The sequence below is a fragment of the Argopecten irradians genome, chromosome 9 (assembly GCF_041381155.1).
Source record: "Argopecten irradians isolate NY chromosome 9, Ai_NY, whole genome shotgun sequence".
Taxonomy (NCBI): Eukaryota; Metazoa; Mollusca; class Bivalvia; order Pectinida; family Pectinidae; genus Argopecten; species Argopecten irradians.
In genome coordinates, this window is record NC_091142.1 from 9,862,529 (window position 1) to 9,889,808 (window position 27,280).

Below are 27,280 nucleotides of genomic sequence, written 5' to 3' on the forward strand. Positions count from 1 at the left end.
CATGTACACTTAGTTGTTGGTAAGTGAAATAAAACAAAACATACACTTTATCTATATCCTGATTTTCGGGTAAGATATTGGAAAAATAAACGAAATTCAATAAGCACAGGAGAAACTTGGGATTTATATAACTGTTATACTGAGGTATACCGATTTTATTTTTCAATATATTGCTGTTTAAAATCACCGGCATAAGATATTGTAACTTATAACTTAAATTTTGTTATATTTATAGCGGAAATTCTAGCCATATGCCTAAGAAATGATTAGAAAAGGTATGAACGTTGATAACTGCCTTAAATGTCTAACGCAGTATACAGAAGTTCCCTTTCTAGACTTGTATTCGGATGTGGTAAGCGCTTGTAAAAAGATGTATATAGCTAAGAAAAGGGTTTTTTGTTCAGAATGTTAATATGAAAAATTCATTATAATGATATTATAAAATTCTTATTGACCAAAGTTAGATTTTATTAAAGATTGATATGAAAGGGGAGTTGGAAATTATAAAAAAAATTGACAAAATATCCGGGTATATGATATACATACAGACTAATTTTCCTTAAAAATTCCACATACAGATTAATTTTCGAAAAAATTCCATACAGACTAATTTTAAAAAAAATCCACATACCGACTAATTTTCGTAAAAAATCCACATACAGACTAATTTTCTTAAAAATTCCACATTCAGATTAATTTTCTTAAAAATTCCACCGACAAAATAATTTTCTTAAAAATTTCACATACAGATTAGTTTCCTTCAAACTTTAATAAACAGATTGATTTTATTAAAAATTCCACATACAGACTAATTTTCTTGAAAAATCCACATACATTCTAATTTTCTTCATGGTTGCATTGTTATATCAGTGGAGAGCAGATTTTATCACAAGCCATGCAGGTTTTTTTCTATAGTCTCCGGCTTTCGGTGATTGCGATTACATGTCCAATACATTACACTTACCTGGCGTGGTTTTAAAGAATATAAATATACGTATATCTAATAAATATATGTAAATGGACCAGTCTACAACTATGTGGATCTCCTGAATACCCTAGCCTTTCCTTAAACAGAAATATTTTGTCCTCTTTTGTAAGTCTAAATGTTCATTTTTTTTTTTTTTTTTTTTTTTGCAAAATTCGTACAAAAGGTAATTTTGTAGCATCAGGACAGAAGAAAGGCAAATCAATTTTTGATTTAAATAGTATGTCTACATTTTACGTTTACAAAAAAGCTATTAAATTATTAAATTAACATTTTGCTCTGATGAGTTTCAGATATTTCACATTAAAGGAGTACTCAGTGGGAAAAGGTTATACTTATCATAAGAAACAATTATAAGAAATAAGCTATAAGAAATAAATTATAAGAAATATACTTGCCTAACTTCAATTTTGTGAAGCATTTAATATATGTTGTTTGGTTTACTCATATTTCTAAGATGCCACCTCAGCTCTATTTAAAAGAAAGGAAATCAGTGGTCTATTTTGATAATCCATTCACAACACAAACTGGGACGTAGGGTCGAAATAACCCGCCGTATACATCAAGCGGGCCTGCGCACAATAGCTGTAAACAGATATGTAGACGAACACGTTGTGTTAGCGTTATTGTGTTAATTTGGACTGAAGAAGGCCCTAGAGTGGCTGAATATAGCATACGTCAATTTATAAATGTACAACTACTTAAGAGTAAATGGTCATGTACAATCTGTCAATTTATAATTGTACAACTTATTCAATAACGTAGTTTTAATTTGACAGGCTCAAACGGGCCATCGTACAAATATTCTATAATGGACTAATCATCATATTTATGTGAGCCGATTTTGTCAGGCATACTCAAGAAAAAATCGTAATAAAATGTAAAATTGCTCTCGAAACCTAACAGCTGTAACCATAAATTATGATTTTCCGTACATATTATATTGCTCCATAATCATCGAAACTGAATTAAATATTTCAATTTAATAAAAAAAAACAATAAAAAAACCCAAAGGAAACACATCTGTTTTTAGCATAGTTCTAAAAATAACTTCGCCATAACTCTTTGAAAGCAAGGTTACGTATCAACACAGACATAGCCAACCGGGAGGACGTTTTAGGATTTCATAACATGTATTAAAAACAAATTAAATCATTCGCATTCAGAGCTATTTTGACGGCAAATTTCATTTTTCTGTTTCATAAAATTTTTGTTTACTGGATATATAAACACTATTTTTGCCTACTTTAGCCTTCCTTTGCTCGACTATTCACTTTAAAAACGCGAATCATAAGAAAACTTTCTTTTGAATTAGTTTCATAATTCGCTATGCAAGGTATTCAGTACCCTCTCTGCCAAATATCATTGGTATAACGATTTTTGTAGGTGTTAAAACGATTTCTTAATTTCAATTTATATCAGACCGTCCGAACGTTAATGTCGTTGACATATTTTTGTTTCATGTGCACAGACATCAAAAGACGTATACCGATAATAAATGACATGCTAAAGCGACAGCGATTTCAATAATGTATATTCATTATCACAATTAATTTATCAAAATGTATACAATGAACGGATCCGAAATCTCGAAATGACTTATGAAAAGATAAACAAACGGCTATGAAATATGTTATTTCACCTGTTAACCGCGAAATTAGCGCCGAAAAGCACTCAGGGAAACTGAACGTAATCGAGATACTCTATTGCGAGTCCAGTAGTCTGTGTTAAAATTTGATCGAGGGAATCTAACCTTAGATGTGACGTCGTAATCTCTAAAACCGAAAGGGAATTTCCTTCTTCAATGACGTCATGATAATTCAGCATTGATGTCAATATTTTCAACTTCATCGGGGTATGAAAACATTTTGTTTATGATTAAAACACTTTTAAACGTACAATTTCAGTGATTTAACAATGCATTAGTTTTGCTTCAAATCAATGCCTAACGTCGTTGTATCTATTTGTATCTATTGTGACGTCACAATAACGTCAAGGTGTCACGTCGGGACACAAGTTAAAACTTAGAAACGCCCTCCCCATTGAAATTTTCAACATATATAATACCGTATATATCATGTTATGGTTTTTTGTTTTAAATTATACCATAATTATTTTTATTCAAGCGGAACAGATAAGAGAGAAGAAAGACGTAGATAGAGAAAGCAAGAGGGATAGTAGACATACCATCAGTAGTTTACAACTTATTTAAAATCATTTGATACATTTTTTTATACAAATAATTTTCAGTGTCATTTGACACTTCAAAAACTAACAACAGCCAAAGAATTGACCAATCAGAAATACGGATGTAGTATGAAAACAAAGAAAAACTAGAAACTGTTACTGGATAATTTGACGTGATTTTCACCTACAAGGATTTTCTTTCAAGGTCATTCATATTAGCAAACACTAATCGCAACGTGTTACAGGTCAAATTTCAGGACTCTATGCCTTACAGAACTTCAGAAAAAGTCATTTGAAAATTTAAAGTTTTTTGGTCAATATTACCTTGAATGAAGATTAAGGTCAGTCATATCATTAAATTTGGTAGGCATTTATGTCAGCATCACTTACCTTTAGGTATTTTGGTCTTCTAGAACTTGAGCAGAAGATTTTTTAATGATTTATTCAAAAAATTGCTCTTTTAAACTTTGACCCTTTTTCCAACCGGAAGTTGACGTTTTACAGATAAGTGTTACATTAGTTATTTGCTCCATTTTCTATTTTACATAACATATCCAAAACAGAAAGAAATGCGTTAAGCCATCAACGAGATATCGACATAAGTTTAAAACCGGAAGTGAGGTCATAGCGGCCATATTGAATGTCCGACCAACATAAAAATGCTGCTGTCTCACTTCAACTCATGCCCTACAATATGGTAACAAATACATTAATATATCTCTTGCCATTTTGGAGATCCTTTGTACACAACTTTCTGTGCAGAAGAATAATAAAAACAGAACATAAACAACAGGTCTTTTCACCCGGATGTGACAAGCCCTATATATGCATGGATAATGAAAAAAAATATAAGTATAATAGGTTGGTCGATCCAAGTCTAATTCGTCAGTTACGCTCCATGTTATCAGATACCCACTTTTCACCTAAAAATCATAACTCAGTTACGCACATTTAAATTTCAGTTACCCACTAAATGTCATTATTGTGGTGGCTTGTTTCGCTTATTCATAGTCATTTACAATGTACGTATGCGTTACGCTACAAATTTTATTTTTATACAAAAATAGTTCGTGAGAGACGAATAACAACCTTTAACGTATCGCAAATTACGTAAACTAAGGCATGCGAAATCTGACCTAAATCACCATATTTGCTTCGCATACCAAATTACACCTTCGCATACCAAGACCTGTTCGAACCCCTGTTACATGTACATACTATTATGTGTTGTCGTCACTGGCTCTGTGTAGCATTCTTTGGGCGTGGCCTGGCCAATTCGTAGTTCGTTTCAAGTCCTTTACGTAAATCTGAATGTGTTGCTGACAAAAGGTAAGGATGGGTATTCGACGAACCGACAGGCAATATACTACAGACATGTACATTAATGTCAACAACATTAGTTTCGCTCGTATAAGATTAGCTATGAACAATCTGATTTCTTCATCTTACATTTAATGTTGAGGAAAACGTATAAAAACACGGTTTACATAAAATCAAAATAATGGCAGCTATTATCACTTTGACAGTCGCCCAAACGTTCGTGTTTCACCATTATAACAACAGCTATCATGCACGCGAAAACTTCAGGTGTTTCTCACGTCATTACAAATTGCTGCTTATGTCATTGAGAAATACAAACCATCTATTTATGTGGTTTTAATATAGCAATGATCACGATGCGCTGACAACTAATTCTTTAGTTTCAATTTAATGCACGACTTACTCATTCGCATGTGTGTACAGTATGCAACTCTTTTACTTTTGAAATAATTGGATTTGAGAAAGTCGTTAATTTCGAAACTGTACATACCCATTTTTAATATAAATAAACATTTTTTTTTCTTTTCGGACTTGTCTTGCGAAATGTAAATTTAAATACAAGAAGCGATAATTTTATAATCCTTTCAATTAAACACTATCTTATAGCAAAGGTATTATTGATAATAAGAAATTTCGAAGTCAATGGCAGAAATAGGGAAAACTTATTACTCTATTCTTTTTGGTTTCACATATATATTTGTGTTCATTGGTCTAAAACAATACGTTCTATAATGATCCTCATAAAGAAAGAACTGGTCACCTTCTCTTTTCCTTTTGGTGTACAGTTGGACGTGTGCGCGCATATGCATTTGCATATGTGTTTATGTGCCAAACTTCATCGGTCTCCCAACAATAAAAGTTATTAGTGAATGATAGTGACGGAGTCTATGAATCAATACACTTGTATTTATCTAAATATTCATAAGGTTTATGAGAAATAATTAATCATAATAGATAAAAATGATTGACTATATTGTTGTTATTTATTCTTCAGAATTTCTGTGTGAGACTGCACTGTCCAATCAACATGGTGCCGATTGGTGGGAGATGGAGATGTCAGAAAAATTCTGGACCTGTTATTTGAAGTGAACGGTGCGTTTGATGAGGAAAATTTGGAAATGACGACAGCCCTAAATAGCGTGCTTCTAGATGTGTTGATCCTCTTGAGTGAATGCATTGTTCACTCGGGACGTGTTAATCCACTAGAGGTAGTCATGTGGAACGTAACACCGGGAAAACATATACTTACTGACAACACGTGTTCTTTGGTTAAAATACGATACCCAATAAAGGAGAAACCGAACGACTGTAGAGAAAAATACATGACACAATTCTTTCTTAAAATTAAACACTTCTAACGGTCGTTTAACAACGGAATCCAGATAAGTCAGGTAAATAATGTCACGTATTTAGCATGTCGGACACACACAGTTATCAGTAATCCTGTATATTTTATAGATCCATATTGGAGCGGACATTACATACCCTGTCCAGCTATAAAAGTAAGTCTTATCGAGAGAAACCATCTGGACCTACCGAATATTGGTGAAAGTACGTTAAATAATTCTTCTTTAGGAGATATGTACTTTGATTTAAAGGGAACATCTATTGACGCGTCGGATGTTGTATATGATAATCATGAATTTTATCTGTGTGTCGAAACATATTTATCAAAATATCAAACCGTCAGTATGAAGTTAAACTTCAACTTCGTGTCCAACTGTTTGTCAGTGTTAGGCTTGATTTACTGTATCGTACACTATTGCTTCGTTCCATTCGTGAGGAATGGTAAATCTGATTTGACGTTTATGTTGATTTCATTTTTACTTCTTTCCCAAGTTGACGTCTTTACAAGATCATCTTTTGACACTGCAGACAACAACTGCGAATTGTTTGGCATTCTTAAACACTTTGCTTTGTTAGGTGTAGTTGTATTCGTGCTCCTTTGCTCAATTCGTTTGCACAGAAACGTAATAAATCCACAGGCTTCTAATAAATTTTATAACATCAAGGCTACAATGAAATATGTTTGTATCGGTCTGACTATAATTATCGTAATTGTGTCATTTACGAAACTTATGAACTTCTATATAAATCCATCGATATATTGATATGGCGGGAAATTGTGCTTTATTTCTAACTCTTCCGTATTTTTTCTTACTTTCATTATCCCCATATCTTGTAGGTTATATGGAACTAGAATGGTCTTCTCCCGTGTTATACATAACATATCTATAAGTTCCTTACCGACTCTATCCAATGAACCTGATCGTTCTGATGACAATAGCGGTGATCATCTCGTGTTTGTGGATTATACAGGTGGTAGTAATGTTCAATCGGAAGTATTGCGAACAATATTCACACACGTACACTGTAGCAAGTCTCCACGGAATAGTTCTGACAGCGTGCTTCACATATAACTATCGATGTATGAAATAACGTTATAAAATTAAGAGGCGCTTTACGGATGGGGTCAAGTCAAGAATAATGGCGTTGCTGTAGAATGAAATGATATCTCAGCTAAGATCATTACAGGGCAACTTCCAATATACATTTGTGTGCAATGCGATGCATGTGAAGTGAGTGTGTGGTTTGTAAGACAGCTGTTTATCGTTCGTGTTGGCATTCTTTCTTGTGTTTATAGTCAGTCTCTTTGTAAACGACGAACTAAAGTGCAAAGAATCAAATTAAATAATACAAGTTCATTGAAAATTTAAAGCTCTGAGATTTTACTGATGCAAATTAGTTTGCTGATCATGGAGTACCCAGGCAATACGAGCCGTATTTCTTGACGTGAATTTCACATAAACCGAACCAATATTGAATTTCACGTGAAAATTTTCACTTGCATTTCAAACAAGCGATATATCATCACGTGAATTTCACGTGAAGTCCCCTTCACATGAACACATACAAAAAATGTATTGTCCGTGTTCTCCATGTTTTTCTCACAGCTAAGTGTAGATGTGTTTATGCACGACATTCCTTTTTTCTCCTGGGCTACCTTCAGTTTTACTATGAGATAGTCCAGGGGTGGATATAACGTCAGTTATAGTAACTTCTGGAGTATCAAGGATGCTTCAGGATGCTCAGATGGATAATGAAATGTGAAGGGCCGATAACTTCTGTCCAATTGAATCTAAATGTTAAAAACGGGTAGATTTTGAACAAAGCTCAAGGGTTGTAGTTATTTTCAGAATTTGATTCATGACTCATGTAAGGTATGGGCAGTTGTGACTCGTATTCATATATGTTACAGCCTGATATAGTGCTATGACGAACATTTCATAAACATCTTGTTAAGATGCGTTAGTTATCTCGTTATAACGACATATAAAAGTATCATTTCGTTTTAAAGTGTTAGCTACCTTGTTTAAATAGATAATTAGCTCGTTTTTCGCGTTATTTATCTCGTTTTAATGCGATAGTTTTTATCGTTACACTTGTTTTACGACATATTATCTCGTTTTAACGCGTAAGTTTTATTTTCCATTAACCGATTTCCTGGATACCTGTGCAGTTTTTGAGTGTTAGGAAATGGTCATGGACCTCTCGGAAATCTCTATTGAATATGTTCTTAAAGGAGCAAGAATACTAAATAGGCCTTGGTAAATGACTGATATAAAAGGTATCAGACTCTACCGCAAACATGTTTTAGTTCCCATCAATATGCGTTATACAAAATGATATAGAAATGTTTCAAGCAAGATGTTTGATTTCAAGAAAGTCAACAGCGCAATCAACGTCACTCCATGAAGTCTGAGAAACTACTTCTAAACAAGGTCACAATCATATCCGAAATGTCATCAGAATAGAAATGTATATACAAGATGTACATATAAATTGAAAAACTACTTCTTTGTCTTATTGACAGGCAGAAGGACCTCTGGTTTATAGCCATTTACCTTTGGCTAACATTTCTTAAATGTATTCTTTCAAACATGATATTTCTGAATCAACATTATATCATGGTTTGATATGACCAATTGTCCCGATAAATTTGATTTAATATGATTTTTGAAAGCATGACGATTATTACTTCTTCCTGAATTTTTGAAAATCAGACATTTAAAACCGGAAGTGCATTTTGTTGTTTCGTTTTCATTAAAGATCCTGGACATAGTAGCCATAGCCATGACTTGTGACCCACTGTTGCAGACACATCTATATGCTTAATCCTATAATAACTTGGATAATGTAATTATTTAACAATTAAAGGATTGTTAGATTGCATTTATTGGAGATGTACATGCAATCTGAGTGGCAGATAAATAGAATAGCGCCCATAAGGTTAAATGCAATCTAACAATACTTTAATTGTTATATTTACATTTTACTTTCTAGTTGAAAGTAAAACATAATTATAAAGTTCAATATGATAAAAATAGTCCCTATAAAAAATTGAAAAGATAACAAGATTTAAATATTTTTCAATAGCTTTTTCAATTTACTTTCATTTATCCAGACCTTTAAAAGATATTTTTATAAGTTTCATAACCATACTGGTTCATTCAACTACAATGTCAATTTTCCCGCGCGGACTAACATGGTGTCAGTAAACAAGACTCACATCCTTTTATGTAGATATTACTAAACCAAGTCTAGGCTGTTTTTATTCGCTCATAATGCAGATCACGATTATCATTAGAATAATGGGAGTCGCAGTGGCAAAATGTGAATATTGTGTTATATCAAATAATATTTATGATGATTTCCTAATAACTTTGGTACAGCAGTTTTTTTTGAAAGTCGATACTTGTAAACATGCATGTATTCATGATTTTAAACTAGTCTTCATTATAAGTTACGATTGTTGCCAGACGGAAGTCGGTTCGAAATGACGTTACGTAGTGACGGTAGTCACACGATGTTCTCGGCAACGACATTACAATGTCGGCTAACTTCGGCTTGTTGATAAATGGTTACTTGGCGATGTTCAATATTCATTTGATTTTCAAAATTTCCTTATCATTATTGCTCATTTTGACTTCGAGTTAGTCAGATCTCTGCATGATTTACAACAGGATTTTTTATCATTTTTTTTTAAAATCATTAATAGAATCTTTCCCTACATAAAGGGTGCGACAACATAATCACAACCCGTAGGGTAATTCACAGACGTCCAACCCAAGGCTTGCCGAGGGTAGGACATTCAAGAATTCTCGCGAGGGGTAAAGTGACGATACATCTTATTTAAAGGCGACCGATATGTTGAAATATTTTCTAACGTTGTATTTCTACGCATTTCTCTTAGTTTTGTACAGCAAACTATCAAAATTACATGTTTTAATACAATAAAAATGAGACTTTGTTCTAATTTTTTAACATACAATCGTTGGATATATTAAAATTTTAAGATTTCACGGTTTCTATTGTTCAAAATCCTCGATAAACACATGAAATGATATCGAATTTTTGAAGCGATTTATCACGTATCTCTCTCATTTCATTGGGTACGATTTTTCCGGAAGTAGATACCAAACAATCGGATCCGGATGTCGTTACCATACAGTGATGCCGCACTGTATGCGGTATGCAACAGGTCTGCAACAAAGACTCATTATATATAATGAATAGTCAGTTCAACCATTACGGCCTTTTATGGGGACATTTTGAAAACGTCTCTAATAAACTTTTGTCTGAAGAAACTCTTCGCCTTGTAAGCTTTATGATATTTGCATCATTGTCATATATTTCTAATAGCAAACTGTTATAATAATTCATACCACGTTAAGACTATATTCCATGGCTACTTTTTATGATTTAATCTTCTTTTAATGTCAAAATGCCAGACATTTTAGGAGATTCAAGTTGAATTAGTTATATTTCTCTTACTTCTTCGATTTGGATATTTGATATCAGCGTACAGCTAATAAAGTCACGTTATTAACACTAAAAATGAAGCTGGCCTTTCTGTTATATGCTATACATCAAATATACTTATCTAAGGAAATCAAAGATAGAGCAAAGATATTTCATATATTAGTGGGCAGCACACGATCATAGATATGTATAAGTATTGGTTCTCTGAAGGACATTCTATTATAACGTAGGATGTTATATAGGTCTATAGAAGGACTACACTTCACTTTAAACTCTGACTTGATCAACATGAAATCTACAGGGTATCATTTAACAGTTTGCTTATTATTTGCAATCTTTACTCAATCTCAAATGAACAATATAAATCTCGAAAGATGTCATAGTGAGTATCATTCTTGTAAAATCGGGAAAGAAAATATGTTTTGCCAGTGTGATTCACTATGTGAATTTTACGACGATTGTTGTTACGATGCAAGGAATTACTTCGAGTTAACACAGACTCAGAAAAGTGAGAAACTTTTATATATCGACAAGACCTCATGCGAAATAGTGAAGCATAGGAATATGGTAATTGTCAACAAAGATAAGGGAGTGTTTATGGTATCGTCTTGTCCGGATAACGTGAATGTTGATTTGAGAGAGAAATGTAAAAATAATATGTCTGACATTGATATTACAGACCTTGTGCCTGTAACTGATACCGCTACCAGTGTAACCTTCAAAAACAGACATTGTGCACTCTGCCATCACGTACAAAACTGGATTCCTTGGTTGTTGGAGACACATTGCAAAACGGGCTTATTTTTGTTTTATGGATCCAAGGAGTCATTGTCTCTGGCAGAATCCGTGAGTCGTGTCATAAGTGATAAACATTGTGGATATGGCTATGTACCTCCGAAACTCACAAACATTAGACATTGTTACCATTATTTTACATATGATGTACGGAGAACTTCACCACAAACTAAATCTAAATGTCATAATAGTGTTCTCAAGCCTGTTACATACAAAGGAAATATATACAGGAATCGAAACTGTATAAGTGAGACCTCCAGTCTGAATCATACGATGTCAAAATATGTTTCATGTTTTCTGGAACAGACCATTGTCGATTTTCACCATCGGATGGAACCTCATACCATAAGTACCATTATTGATTTATCATCGTTGTTCAAAAAAGATTCTAACTGTGATGATGGGATACTTCTTCCTGATAGGGTAAGCCAGACATACTGTTAACATGATTACATTCGCGCGTGAATATTTTTGTAAAAGCGATATTTCTACCGTGAAAATTTCCACTTTCACAATATCGTAAATCTTAAAAGGTCATAAGTTATGTTCTTTCATAGATTTTGTTTTGTTTCGAATGTGAAAACAATTTCAATATAATACACCTTTTCTACACCGTCCACGAAGAAGAGCATATATTTATTGTTAGGATACTCGCTATATAAAACTATATTTGAAAATACATTTTGGACATTTTGCGTAAACGCTATAAGCACAGAAACATAATTCCTGGAAAAAGCGACTTCACACGGCGTTGTATGATACAAACCTTGCGAATATTCCAGTTCATTTGTGCTTTATTGAGATGCATTATGTTTCTGTGACAAAACTGTTGTTTCATATCTAATATCAATCAACAGTAAAAATCGTCCCCCTCGGCGTTAGATAGATAGATAGGAACTCATGAGACCCAGTAAATAAATAATTTGACTGGTGAAAAATTTATCAGATGATCGTTGGAGTAGATGTGACAAAGAAACTGAATTGGTAATTTTCAATGTCCGTTTATTCGCAACTTTTTATATTTATCTAATCAATAGCAAAATAAAGGGTTTGGTTTTTTTCCCTGCGATATACCAAAATAAATTAGCGGTAGCTGCTTATTGCGAAGTAAGGGAACAAGTTGATAATTAGTTTGAAGCTGTCAGTATGTAATGTGACAGGATGGGCCGTGCTTTTGGTGTTAGAAAGGGAGTTATCATCAACACAACAGGACCGTCATTCTAATACCGCAATATCCCTAAATACCTAGGCAGTTAGAACCACATTTCTGATAATAATAGAGAAGTTGTTTGTAGGTATTCATAAAACGAGAGTCAAACTAACTTTATTATTACCATAATGTAGGTGTTAAGATCGACTATAAAAACATCGTTTTATTATAGGCATAATATATTAGGACTGTTCATTATATTGGTATTCAACATAACATAATATCTATTTCCTGAAGCAATGCTTATTCATGCGATAGAATTGGTAATTAATAAAATATTTACCGGCTTCAGATATCGTCATAGTAATTTTCGTATAAAATGTGTTTCTTTTCCCTTTTGTTTCCTTTAAGAATATATGTGCGAAACTGTATTGTCCAATCAACATGGAGCCGTTTGGTGGGAGATGCCAGAATGTTATATCCGAAACTGACGGGAAAATTCTGGACCTGTTATTTGAAGTGAACGGTGTGTTTGATGGGGATAATTTGACCATGAAATCGACTTTGGACGAAGTGCTAAAATATAGATTGTTTCTACCAAGTGAATGTATTTTATCGTCGGGACATGTGAATCTAATGGATGTAGCATCATCGGAAGTCATACTTGGTAAAGACACATTTACGAACAAGACATGTTCTATGGTTCGGATCAGATATCCGCTGAAAAAGACAATGAATAAAAATTGCAAACCACAACAAATAGGTGAATTCGTTCTTAAAACTGCGAATTACAAAAAATCATTCTCGAATGGAATTACCATTACACATGTGCATGACGTCACCAGAGCTTCGTGTCGAATCGATACCACTATAAGCAATCCTGTGTATTTTATGGACCAATATTGGAGTGGAAACAATATACACTGTCCAGCTGTAAAAGTCAGCCTCCTCGGAGGAAACAGGTCCGACCTGCACGATATCGATAGAAATCTGTTAAATGTGACAAATTTGTACTTTGATTTCAATGGAACAGTCATTGATGTGTTAGATATCGTATATGATAGTAATACATTTTATCTGTGTGTCGAAACATATCTTTCGAAATATCAATCCGTCAGTAGGAATATAAATTTGAACTTCGTGTCCAACTGTTTGTCGATGTTAGGCTTGAGTTACAGTATCGTACACTATTGCTTCGTTCCTTTCGTGAGGAATGGTAAATCTGATCTGACGTTTATGTTGATTTCATTTTTACTTCTTTCCCAAGTTGACTTCTTTACAAGGTTTTACATTACCGACAAAAGCTGTGAGTGGTTTGGCATGCTCAAACACTTTGCTTGGTTAGGTGTATTTGTATTCTTGTTTCTTTGCACGTTACGTTTGCACGAAATCGTAATAAATCCACAAGTTTCCGATAAATCGAACAATATCAGGGCTACAATGAAATATCTTTGTGTCGGCCTGATCATTATTACCGTAATTGTGTCATGTACAAAACTTATGAACTTCTATATAAATCCATCGATATATTGGTATGGCGGGAAATTGTGTTTTATTTCTAACTCTTCCGTCTTTTTTCTTGCTTTCATTTTCCCTATATCGAGTGTTTTATATGGCACCAGAATTGTATACGCACGTATCATCTCTTTCATTTCCGAAAACTCCCTACCAGATCTTTCCAGCGCAACTGAACCGAAACTGATGGTCCTGATGGAAATTACGTTGATCACTACGTGTGTGTGGTTTCTGGAAATTATTACAGTATTGAATGGGTCTGAAATGGTTTTAGTTATATTCAGGAATGTGGCAAGTCTTCAAGGAATATTTCTGACAATGTGCTTCATGTTCAACCATGGATATTTTAAACCAAAATTGATGCTGTTTATAAAACAACAAACAGGTCCAATCAATTGCCACCGAAAGTAGTATATAGGCGATATGAACGTAATTTGAATGACGAATCAGTAAAATGTTGCGCACGAGGGAAATATGATTATTTATCTGTCAACTAAATTGCATTGACTCTTAATGCTTGACGCTTAAAATAAGCGCCAGGGCATAAAACGGTTTAAGTAATTTTATGTTTCATCTATTTTGCTTTATTGCTTTTTATTTGGAAAATACCATATTGTTATCGTTAACGCGCGATGTTATTTGTGATTTTGTAGTTATAGTGTCACGAGTATATCAGTCATAGAAGACTTACAGTTAATTAAACTGACATGTTCATAGACTGCAACATCTTATTTCAGACAGAGTCCGTCCGATTGTCCGGTAACTGTTAACGGCAATTAATTTTCCAAGCCCTGTACTATGTGTAATGTAGATATAATAATGTATTGTTGTTAGATGAATGTCCAGGCCCTGTACCCTGTACCTTGTAAATATAATCATGTATTGTAGTTCAATGCATGTCCAGGGACTGTACCCTGTATATTATAAATATCTTCATGTATTACATGATGTATTGTCTTGGACAAGGCAGTTCCCTCTAGAACGTGGACAAATAAACAAGTATATAGTTTACACTATGGATTGTGTTGTTTAATAGAGTGACTTGTTTCATTCTTTTCTTTACACATAGCATATCTCACTTCCGACGCCATTTTTAATTCACAGATATGTTTAAGCATACAGTCATGCACTATTCGCTATCTTTCAGATGGCTTATAGAAGAAAACAACACTCATCTAGATATACAATTCATTCAAGTTTTATTAATTTTCAATCAAAGATTTCTTTTGTTCAAATAGCGAAAGAATAAATTCCAATTCAAAATCCAAATACATAACCAATGTATTTCTATATAGAATAAAAGTTTTATATTCTGTCATGGTGCACTTTCTGCAGGGAAGAGAAAGAAACTTTATTACATGTTTTTTATTGGTGTCCTCGAGTAAGAAAAGAGTTAGAATCCTGAATACAAGAGAAAAAACTCCTCAAACAGTTAATTTGCCTCCAATTTCAATTCTACTTGGGCTGCCAGGTGAACAGTATATTGTTTCAACATGGTTCTACTTCTTTTTAAACAATATGAATACAAATGTAGACTAAATAAAATGTATGTAAACTTTGATGTTCTGAAATCCCATATCATTTGTTATTATAAGATGGAAAAAGATTTATACAATGAAAGAAATAATTACTCTGCCTTTCTTCATAGATGGGTTGGATGGCATGGACCGATGGATGATACACAAGTAACTAAAGAATAAGGTTCTTTTCCAATAATAATGGTCCATGTTTTTTTTCTCTCTTTCTGTATATTGTTATGCTGTTCCTGTGGTAGCATACATAGATGCATACATTGTACATACATTTTAAGGTTTAAATTGAGAAAAAAAATAAAACATTTGATCAGTAGCCATATATATAGGCAATATTAAGGTGATTGATTTTCGTTCCTGATACATTGACATAAATAGTTGATATTAGACCTTTATTCTTTACTTATTCCTGTCATACATACAAGTATGTAAATTCCAATGTACCATTAAGAATTGTCAATTGTATGTTTAGTCCAGTAAAATACGAAAAAAAGAGGCCAAACCTCCAAATAATTGCAACATAATTTGTTTTCTGCTTTTTGGGTTCGAGGACCTTAGTATTTTACCATGAAAAAAGTCGCCAAAAATCATATGTTTGGAAAGTCGTTTTTTCAACACTCGAAAAATAAGAAAATATAAAGAAATCACACTTTTGACCACTTTTAAAGTACAATATCTGCTATTTTTGCAATACTTGAAGTATGAAATCGGGTATATAGTAAGAAAAACAAAACTTTAAGTTAGTACAAATAAGTTGAAATGATAAAATGATTTCTGTCAATCAAAGAAATAAAGAAGGATCAAAACGGCTCAAAACCTTTTGAAATTAGCTAGCATTACCGTTTTTGTTATTTTTATATGCAAACATTTATAAACTCTTACCCTGAACAATATCAGTTTATATTTTAAGGTTTTAAAGACTTACTTTTTCGTTGATAGTAATGCATGATCGATAATACATTAGCTAGAAAAAACTTAATATTAACCTGTCAAGTTGACTGATCGTGCCGATTTGAAGTGTTTTTATAGCTTTGTGACAAAACACCCATTTTGTTAGTTAATATTTCGGAAAATAAAAAAGCAAATTCTTCAAAATATGTTATATCCTTTTTTGTATATTTTGTACTTATCATTTTGATCATTTGTTGAAACAACGGTATAAATATGCACATTTTATTTAATAGTAAAATCTCTCTGTGACCTTCATTTTGCTGAATACCAAAATATGTCTAAGTCCATAAATCTGCAATACAAAAATTTTAATTTTTTAATATGCTTTATTCGTTTGTCATAAAATTTCCCCAGTAAATAAATCAGAACTGTGTTGATTTTCAGCTATAAAATTGATATTGAACTTCTATTTTATTCCTTTATCTCATTGAAAATTATGTATTTCCCATGACCTATTCAAATATTTGATCAAAAAGAAACTTAAATCTAAAATTATAAAGAACGCTCCATTATGGTGGTAATATCTGCCAAAGGATTTTGCAATCTAATTAGTCACAAAATAGATATTCACATTTTTGATAATTCAACTTAAGGACTTAGCCAATTAGAGAAGTTTAGTCAATTGGCACTAAATGAGGATTTGATCAACCTCACTTCTTTTATATATGAGGATATCGTGATATAGTTGTATCTTTTATGTGAGTATAGCCTACATAGAATCTGAATTGATAATTATCTTAACACTTGATACGGTACCTACTAAATAATTCTTGAATAAAAAAGACATATTCAATTTGGACTTCAAAATATCCTTGGAAAAGGCCAAAAGACCAACTTTGAGCATCCATGTTATCTCAGGTAGTGAAAGTAAAATATTTTACTTGTAAAGCCTTCAATCAACAAGTTTTATATAAAAAGATTCCACCAAAATGAGTATCAATAATGTTGTTGATGATAACAACTTTTTATCGTAACAATCAAACAAAAGCATATTTGGCTGTGACAAGGACATAATTATGAATTTTTCATGTTGTCATACTTTTTCCCTGTGTCGATTTCAACTTATGATTTTGGCAATCAGTGCTGTCCTTATAACATTCTTGCCATACAGTAATTCTCTAGTATCTCACGGTAACAATGTCAGTTTATATTTGGCTTCAAAATTGTCATATTATGCAAATATCCCTATTTTTCTGATTTTTTTGGGGTCAAGAAAAACACTTTCCAAAATTTTTGTTTGAGGCGACTTTTTTCTTTTAAAAAAGTCAGATCTGTATGAAAAACAAAGAAAAAATTCTGTTGCAATTATTTAGGGTTAACAACCTATGTTTACTGGACTAGTACTGTACTCATTGTTATTGTATTGTGTATGATATTATTATGCCGAAAACTAATAAAAAAAATCATGAGAAAAAAAAACTTAAGCTCCAACATTTACTGAATGGTAACTGTCGTTATTTTAACAGCTTATGTCTAGTAGATAAAAACATGTGTCTGCAAGCATTTTATTCATACCCTTTAGTGTCCTAGTCGACATTGTTGGAACAAAACACAAATGAATTGGACAAAAGTTATTGCAACTTACTGACGTCCTTTCCGAACAACCTATGCTATGGCACATAGCTCTGAAAGAATTCTAAGAATGTTGAGCAGCTTCAAAAGTTTTCTCGATGAAGAAAAAATCATCTAAAATATGAATCACATGATTGCAACCAAGTTTTTCTCTAGCTATCCATTCGAGTGCGGTACTGAATGTCTCAAATATTTTGGATGCGGAAGAGCATCCCATGGGTAGACAAGTATCAAAATAATGAAAGTCTTGGAAAGAAAACCCAAGAAGGCTATGATCTGCTTCATTTATAGGAATAATCCTAAAAGCTGATTTGATATCAGTTTTTGCCATAAATGGCCCTGTATCGCATAGTTTTAACTGGTAAATTGCATCTTCAATGCCAGCATATTGAACTAGAAAATTCTTCAGAAATACCATCATTTACTGAACTATTGCCATCTCGTGGATAGGATAAATGATGTATTAAACGGAATTCCCCAGGTGACTTTTTTGGGACAAGACCCAAGGGGGATTATTTTAAGTTAGGCATGGGTATGGATTGATAAGGGCCTTTGATTCTCCCCAATTCAATTTCCTTGGCAAGTTTATGCTGTACAATAGTAGGGTTATCAAGTGCTGATTTTAGATTAGGGCTAACCTGAGAGACTCTTTCACCTTCATATTGTAAGAAAAATCCTTTAGAAAAGCCATCTACTAAATATTGTTTAATGCCTTTATCATAGCCATTTAGTTACATTTCTAATTTCCTACAATTGACCGGAGTGTTAGCTATAGAATGGAATTCAAGTGGGGTGAAATATTGCCTTTACTTTGTGGTAGATTTGGATTGTTTGGGGTCAAAGAATTTGGTTTGTTGGCGATCGAAGCATTTGAACACACATTTGGAGCAGACATGGGGTATTTACAACCCTCGCAGTGGTTTCCCTTGTTGTATTTGTAACAGTGGCCTGTTTGGGGACGAAAATTGTTGTTTGGTTTCGACGAGTGAAACCTATTAGTGGAGTTAGATTTCCTATGTGGAGCCATGGCCATACAATATAATTCCTGCTCCAGGGCCCCCCATTCTAAATCAGATGCTGTTTATTTTAAGCGACGGAAATTGCAATAGTAAGTGTACCAGTTACTCCACTACGAGCAATATTGCGAATAACATGCTGGTAAGTTACCAAACCCTCTGTACATTCAGGGTATTTTTGTCTATACACAGATGAAAAAATACTAAAAGCATCTGTCCAACTTTCAATTGTTTAAAACTTCTTATTAGAAGCCTGAGTCAAACCAACAACACCGCCCTGCTCTAAATGGAGTGTATATTTAGTATCAGAAGGATCATCCAAAATTTGGGACAGTTCCACGAACTCCCCATTCCAAATTTTCTGTTGCAATTTTGGCGAGACTTTTTGATAAAGAGGTCGACAGGACAGTTGTGGTGGTTTGACTGGTGGATATGTCTCAAATCTAGATAAATCTATTGCATCAGAATTTGTATGTATTAAATTCAAGGCACCTGTCTCCCTAATCATGACACTGTCTCTGCTTGTCTGAAGTGGTTCTGTTTCCTAAGCTTCAGAACCTGCAGCAGCAGTTGAGGAAGGAATGACAGGTATAGAGCTAGCTGTACTGTCAGAGGCGGCAGGTGCAGTTGGCCGTCTTAGTTCCTGTAAGACAGCAGCAGTAACATCCTTTGTAATTTGCTGGATCACAGCAGCCAGATTGGATGTAGGGATTTCCTCTACTGATACAGCTGCAGCTGGTGCTTTCCTCTTTCTGGGTACTCTTTTAGAGGCCATGTTTGCTGACTGAGTTAAACTTAAATTAACTTATAAACCAAGTTGTTCTATAGTAATATAATGAGAAAAGAGGTACCTCAACATGAATATATAGCTGGCATAAAATTCAACAGTTGAACTGCCAACAAATCTGTCTTGATGACATAAGTATCCTTTGGAAATATAACAAACATAGACATGAAAACTTGTGAATATAACAGGGTTATATATATAATTATGTAGTCTAAGGGAGACAACTATAATAAATGAAGTAGACGAATATAAGGGAGGCAACCATGATAAATGAAACAGGCTAAGGGAGACAACTGTAATAATTGAAACAAGCTAGGCATAGGGGAGACAACCAGACACTCCACATATTTTCAACAGCAATTTGTGTGAAGTGTTTTTTGTTTTTTTTTTTTTTATTTTTTTTTTATCATAATAGGACTGAGGCCCATATAAACAGGTTATTCCAATCGACTGATTAATAATTAAGCAACACTGAAATCAAACACACATATAAAGGTTATTAGAGCTAAATGTTTGAAAATCAGATGGGGCTAAAACCCTATACATAGGTTCCCCTAACAGCTTACAACTGAATTTCGATATCACATGGGGCTAAAAACCTATACATAGGTTCCCCTAACAGCTTACAGCTGAATTTTAATATCACATGGGGCTAAAGACCTATACATATAGGTTCCCCTAACAGCTTATAGCTGAATTTTAATATCACATGGGGCTAAAAACCTATAAATAGGTTCCCCTAATAGCTTATAGCTTAATTTTAATATCACATGAAGCTAAAGCTTATAGCTTTATTTCAATATCACATGTGGCTAAAACCTATACATAGGTTCCCCGAACAGCTTACAGCTGAATTTCAATATCACATGGGGCTACAAACCTTTACATAGGTTCCCCTAGCAGCTTACAGCTTAATTTTAATATCACATGGGACTAAAAACCTATACATAGGTTCCCCTAACAGCTTACAGCTGAATTTTAATATCACACGGGGCTAAAATTCTACACAGGTTCCCCTAACAGCTTACAGCTGAATTTTAATATCACATGGGGCTAAAAACCTATATACATAGGTTCCCCTATCAGCTTATTTTTTATATAAGAAAAAGCAAGGTTTGAATTATACATATGGGAAGAACTAAGAATTCACGTCAATTCAAAACAAACAAACCTAATGTCGAGTACTGGGCACATGCGAGTTTGAGGGCAAGACGAACACTCCTGTAAAATTTCCTCGTGCCGTCAGTGTTAAGGTGACAATTGTCTGGTAAAAATAACTGTTTAGGACTATCATGCAACCGTCTGTGACCCCAATATTCAAGACCTTCTTGCTGAGGAACCTGCACCCGTAAAAATGCATTGGCTTCCGTCCGTCGATAAGCGTACACACTCGGGGATATTCCCCGGGGCTTAGGTTGCTTAAAAATGTCGCACACAAAAACCAACACAACTCCAAATCGACGACGGAGCCAACATGCAAAATCCAATATATCGCTAGCCACATCAGATGATGAACGACGTTCGGAACATAAGTCATTACCACCTACTTGGAGAATAACAATAATATGAGGTTGCCAATTGTCTAATCGTGAAGTCAAATCCCGACATGCCCGTAATTTTGGAATGGTACCTCCTGGGTACCCAAACATCTTTACAACGCACTGTTCTAAATCGAATGAAGGAGAGAAAGTGTCGGGTCCCTGTGAGTGTCTTGATGCAGACGCCTAATAAAATCTGTGTCCAATAATATTAACAGCGGGGCGGGGATAACACCAAATCAAAGCTGTACAGTTCATAGGTAAACAATAAGAATTGTATACTTAGTTTCAACTTGGCGAATCGTTGTCTAAGCTGAAGCTCCAATGTCCGCTCCAAACTTCACCCTATGGGCGATCATCTAGGTTTTCCATGGAAAGAATTCACCAATACAATACAGAATATTCTTAAAATTGTCTATGAAATCGCCAAGTTAAAATTAAATGATGCACAAAGCTGCGGGACAAAATGACGCTGCTGAAAATTTTTTTCTCGCATTGACTGGCTAAAAATAACCAGCCAATCAGAGAGCAGCTAGACTGGCTACTGAAGGGGCCCCCAACAGGATATGGAGGCCCCATAAAGGGCTACAGGAAAAATAAATAAAATTATTAAAATAGTTGTGTCGCAGCATAAAAATAAGCTATGCATATAGCTTGCATATATGATTACAATAATATTTTGACACGTGATAGCTTAAATATATCTATATATGTTTACTTTATATATCAAAACAAAACCAAAGTTACAAATTAGGATATAGCTAAAGAGATAAAGGAGGGATTAGAGACACAAACGCATATTTTTTGTGTAATAGAGGGTTTTACTAAAAACGTGTGAGTGGTTATTCTTACCTAGTCGGCATAAGTATAATCCTTGTCTACACACACATAACATTCTGCTTTTCTAATGGTCAGTCACATCCCGCGCCGCGTTTGCATTTCACCATGATACTCCGGGTCCTTACGAATTCCTGTCTTTCGTACTTAGCCAACTAGATAAGAACAACCAGTCAAACGCTCTTTATTATTGGATAAATTTATGAAAATAAATTATTTTGTTATATAAATATACATTTAATTAGTACTTGACGAGCTTGAAGTAAAAGTGGGAGACGTTGGTGCTAAAGAGGAGAGGGGAGGGAGGGCCTAGATTTGAGAAGATAAAGCTGAGAGTATCCTGGCCATTCGGTATGGCTTGTGCGAGTTACATGTTAAACCGTTTAGTTTAGACAAGTTAGAAATAAAACGTTTGACAGATCTACATATTTGAATATTTAGATTAGCGTCTAGATTAGTATCTCCAAATAGAAGGTGTTCCACATTGCTTTCCTTGTACCAGTTAAGAGACAGGAGCATTAAGATACGGGCCGAACGTGATTTTAACAGTATAGTAAGAAGTGGGAAGCATCTTCTTGGTAATGTCCGTAGTCACAATAGGAGTCGTCTCTAAGATGAGCTTTATAGAGGTCGTAATGTAGAGGTCTGCAGCGATTTCGCTGTTGACAATGTAAAATGTTAGTTTTTCTAGGGCCATATTCGGGAAAGCATTTAATGTGAGGAAGTATGGTGTTTTGAGGTCGAAGAAGAGTTTTGAATTGTTTGAAAGAATCAGATGACTTTGTTTCTGTTGGTAGGTTGTTCCAGGAGTTTGAAGTGTTTGGTATGAAGGATGATTTTGTAATTTGCAGTCTGTAATGTGGGTTTTGAAAGTTATTATTGTTTCTAAGATTATAGTTGGAGAAGTGTGACACAGGTGGTGGGAGAAGAGATTTAAGATATGAAGGAGAGTTATTATGATCAATATTGTAAAATATTGATAATCTTCTGTCCTTACGCCTATCTGCTAATGGTTTCCATCCAAGCTCTCTGTAAATAAATTCTTTTTTTCAAAAATATTGGTAAACCGGTTATGATTCGGCCGGCTTTGCACTGCATGTTTTCTAATTTATTCGAGAGTGTAATATAACAATTATCCCATACTTTGCAGTCATATTCAAAAAATGAAAACAAGTAATATTTTTTCTATGTTTTTTTTTCTATTTAGGATGTATTTTAGTTTCCTTACAGTTGCAATGTACGTGATAGAATTTGTAAGTATGTGTTCAATATGAGTGTTACATGTACCGTTGTCGTTCATAATGACTCCTAGGTGTTTGTGATTTCTAACAATAAGTTTATGTGTGTTATTGAAAATAAATTGGGCGTTTGCAGGAATATGCATGCTAGAGACTAGGAGTATTTCTGTTTTGTTAGGATTAAAGTTCATTAACCATTTCTGTGACCAGAGGTGTAGTTGTTCCATGTCTTATTTTATTACTTGTGTTATATAATGTACGTTTTTAGAGGAGTATGCTAATGTTGTTTCGTCTGCAAAAAGTCTAGTAATTGATAATGATGTATTTGAAATATCTTTAATGTAAACAAGAAAAAGAATAGGGCCTAAAACTGAGCCCTGGGAGAGTCCGGCTTTGATAGGTACTTCAGAGGATATAGCATTTTTAGTACGACTGACTGGCGTCTATTGCTTAAGTAATTTTTTATCCAATCTAGTAGTTTACCCTTTATCCCGGAGTTTATTAATTTAATCAATAACCCTTTGTGCCAGACACGGTCGAACGCTTTGGAAAAGTCACAGAAAACAAGAGAAGTATATTCATGATTCTCCATTGCCGTAAGTATGGTGTGATAGAGTTCTATAAGTTTGTGAGTTGTAGAGTGATTAGGTAGGAAGCCAGACTGTAAATTATATAGAAGTTTGTTGTGGAAGAAAAAATTGTAAATGTGCGTATGGATTATTCGTTCAAAAAGTTTGCCTATGCCGCTAAGTAGGGATATGGGTCTGTAGTTATTTGCCAATTAATGTTCCCCTTTTTTGAAAATAAGTGTCACGTGGGCGAGTTTCCACAAGCCAGGAAATACAGAGGCGTTTAGGGATTCATTAAATAGGAGTATTAGAGGTGCAGATAATTCATTGAATAACATTTTTAACATTTTATGACCTATGCCGTCAAGACCAGAAGCTTTGTTGACGTCTAAAATATCAATTATATCTGAAACATCTTGGTTAGTTATTACTTGGTGTAAAGTCGTCATGGTCGTCAAGGTCAGAAACAGATTTGAAGAAGTTGTACAGAATATTTGATTTTATATAGTCGTTTGAAGTTAAGCGGTTATTAGTAGGGTTTAGTAAAGGGGGTATGTCAGTTGAAGTGTTTTCTATTTAAAGCATGCGCATTAGTTTCCAGTATACTTTGGCGTTAGCTGAGTTGTTATTGATGAATCCGTCAACATTTGCGTAAAATAGTGTTCGTGCGTGTTTTAGCATATTGTTTACTTAGTTTCGAGCGCGTTTAAAGTTTGTTACGGACATTGGGGTTTTCGCTCCGATGAAGTGTTTTCTTAGTCTGTTTCTGCGTTTGATTTCTTTCCTTATATCTCCGTTCATCCATGGTTTGTCGTTTCTGATAACAGTTACAATGTTTTTAGGGATATGTTTTTTCTAAAATAGACATAAATTTATCTGAGAAGATTTTTGTGCTATATCTCGATAACATTAAGAAAATCTTTTAAAATTAATCCTTATTATTCAATTTGAAATAGATAATCTCTTCAATATTCAAAATTCATTTTGGGACTCTTTTGTCTATGAAATCATTACGCCGCTATCTCAGCCAATGAGAAGCAACGTTATAAACGGCGACGCAATTTTGTCTTTTATGGTCTAATTTAGTAATTTTTAAGCAATATTGAATTATTCAATCATCAACCATACATATCAATAACAGAACTAAAAAAAATCTGAATATTCCGAAAAAGAAAATGTTTGCTAATCCTAGTCCGATTCCGAGAAAGGAAGTTTTCTTTAACTGCGTTTGCTATTTTTTGTCCGATCACAATTATGAATTCAAAAATCAGAAAACTTACCTAATCACTGTGAATTGTAGTACACAGGATCTCCGATATACTGTTAAGATACGCATTCTGTAATATATTCTATACTATGTAAATATTAAGGATAGTGAAATTCTACCCGAGGGTCACAAAATGTTGTAAAACCCGAGACTTGACAATATATACCCTCAACCATCCTTACTGGGGAAACCCTAATCAAAATAAAGGCTAAAGTAATGCAGTGTCAATAAAGACGTTTATAGAAAGACTTATCCTAGGGGACTCTTAAACAGGAAACGATTAGGCATCAGACCACAATAATACTTCCGGTTCGTTGTAGACGAATGTAGTGCATTTTGATTTTTAGGAGTGCTAAAATAATTATGTCTTAGCTATTGCAGTTATGTGTATACCTAATTCTAGTATAATTTCTGTTCTACCGGGAAAATTTTGTTGTAACCCATTTTTGGAGGTTTATTGTATGGTAAGACACACTGTGTTATAAGGCTTGAGTTGTGATTTGTTGTCATTTTCGGATTTTTCTGTTATATTGTACATATGTCTGTTGGTGACATGTATGCAAAAATATCTCGAAAACGAGCAGGCTTTGGAATACTTTCTAACTCAATTGCGGCTTCAGAATATATAGCTTAATTTAATTTTAGTGTAATAAATTTAAATTGATTTAATTATAAATTCAATAAATTTTATATATACGTTATTTTCATTTTTCTTTGGTATAATAATCAATAAGTAATTGTGGTCTGAGACCATAGTTTGGACTTCGGGAACTCCGTATTGAAAGAAAACAAGAAAACTCTATGTAATAGTCTTAATTAAAACAGTGTTAATGCATTATTTGTTAAAATTGCTTTGTTTTCTTGATAGCATAAAGGAAATAATTTGAAACAAGAAAACATGAAAAAATATAGCTAGTTATGATTGAGTTTACATTTGGAATAACTAGTAATTTTGTATTATTCATTAAGATATATTCACATTTTCACTGCAGCACACATTTTCCATATGCTTGTGTAAAATGGTAAGCAAAGAAACTGAAATAAATCGTATTTGAAAGAGGAAAAAATAACAAAAATAGCATATCACCATATAAGATATACCAATCACCTCTCTTGATAATGAAAGTAATAAAACAGAGACATTCTACCCTAAAGAATCGATCGTAGGACGAAGTTAGACACATAGGTAATTAAATAATGTTTACATTTGACATCCATTATTTAAATACAAAAGAAATCACTGCACGTCAGGATATGTTTCCCGTTTCTTTATACAGTTGTTAATTAAAAAAGGTTTGCATTATATATAGATATAATACATATATGTATTGTTTACATTTTTCCAAAATTGTGTTTTGTTCTACGCTAGTATTTGCGTATATTATATATATAGTGAACAAGCCTAGCAAGTGTTAATATAATACTATAAATCAACACATTATTGACATACACTGCATGCACCACAGTTCCAGGACTATCTGAGTTCAATCAAATAGGAGTTTCACCAGCATTTACGTTCCAAGGTCTAAGTATCTAATTATCCACGTGTAGAATATCTCATAGCACATGCCTTAGCGATACATGTACAGGAAATTAGATTTAATGAAGTAGTTCGTAAGCAGCACTAAATGTCAAACAATGTCCTCAATCGTAAAAGTTAATACCTGTAGCCGTCATATTGCTCAACAGTAAAAATGTAGTTTTTAATTAGCATAAAATGCAATGAAACATTCCGTCAGCTGTAAAATATCTCGTTGCAGTGAATCACATATCTACGAAACGTCTACATCCTGGGTTCATGAAGTCTGTAAAATATATGATGGTTTACCTATATTCGTCATAGTTTACGGTATGAAATCGCCCAGACATCATTTTTTTTATTGCTATAGATAAAATTTAATAAATCTGAAACGGGTGATATAATAAGCAATCTTCCAAAATGTCATACTGATTATCTTTCTCAAATGAAATTCTCAAGTGAAAAGAAAAAAACTGTTTTATTTTTGTGATATGCTATGTCAGTTTTATGGTTGTATGACGTTAATTCTTCCGATGTCATTTCTTCCGAATATCACTATTTAAATCATTACAAAAACAGAATATTGTGAAGCCCTGTGTCCATAACAACAAATTATGTATAATCATCCTATAAGCACATTTTGATATAGCAGAGAATTACTCAATACAAATTTCGAAGA

The 27,280-nt window shown here is 33.6% G+C and overlaps 1 protein-coding gene across 2 annotated transcripts in view; it reads left to right on the forward strand.

Annotated features, from left to right (window-relative positions):
- LOC138331389 (uncharacterized) overlaps positions 1-27,280 on the forward strand; it is a 157,660-nt gene that overhangs the window by 117,346 nt on the left and 13,034 nt on the right. The window lies entirely within an intron of this gene.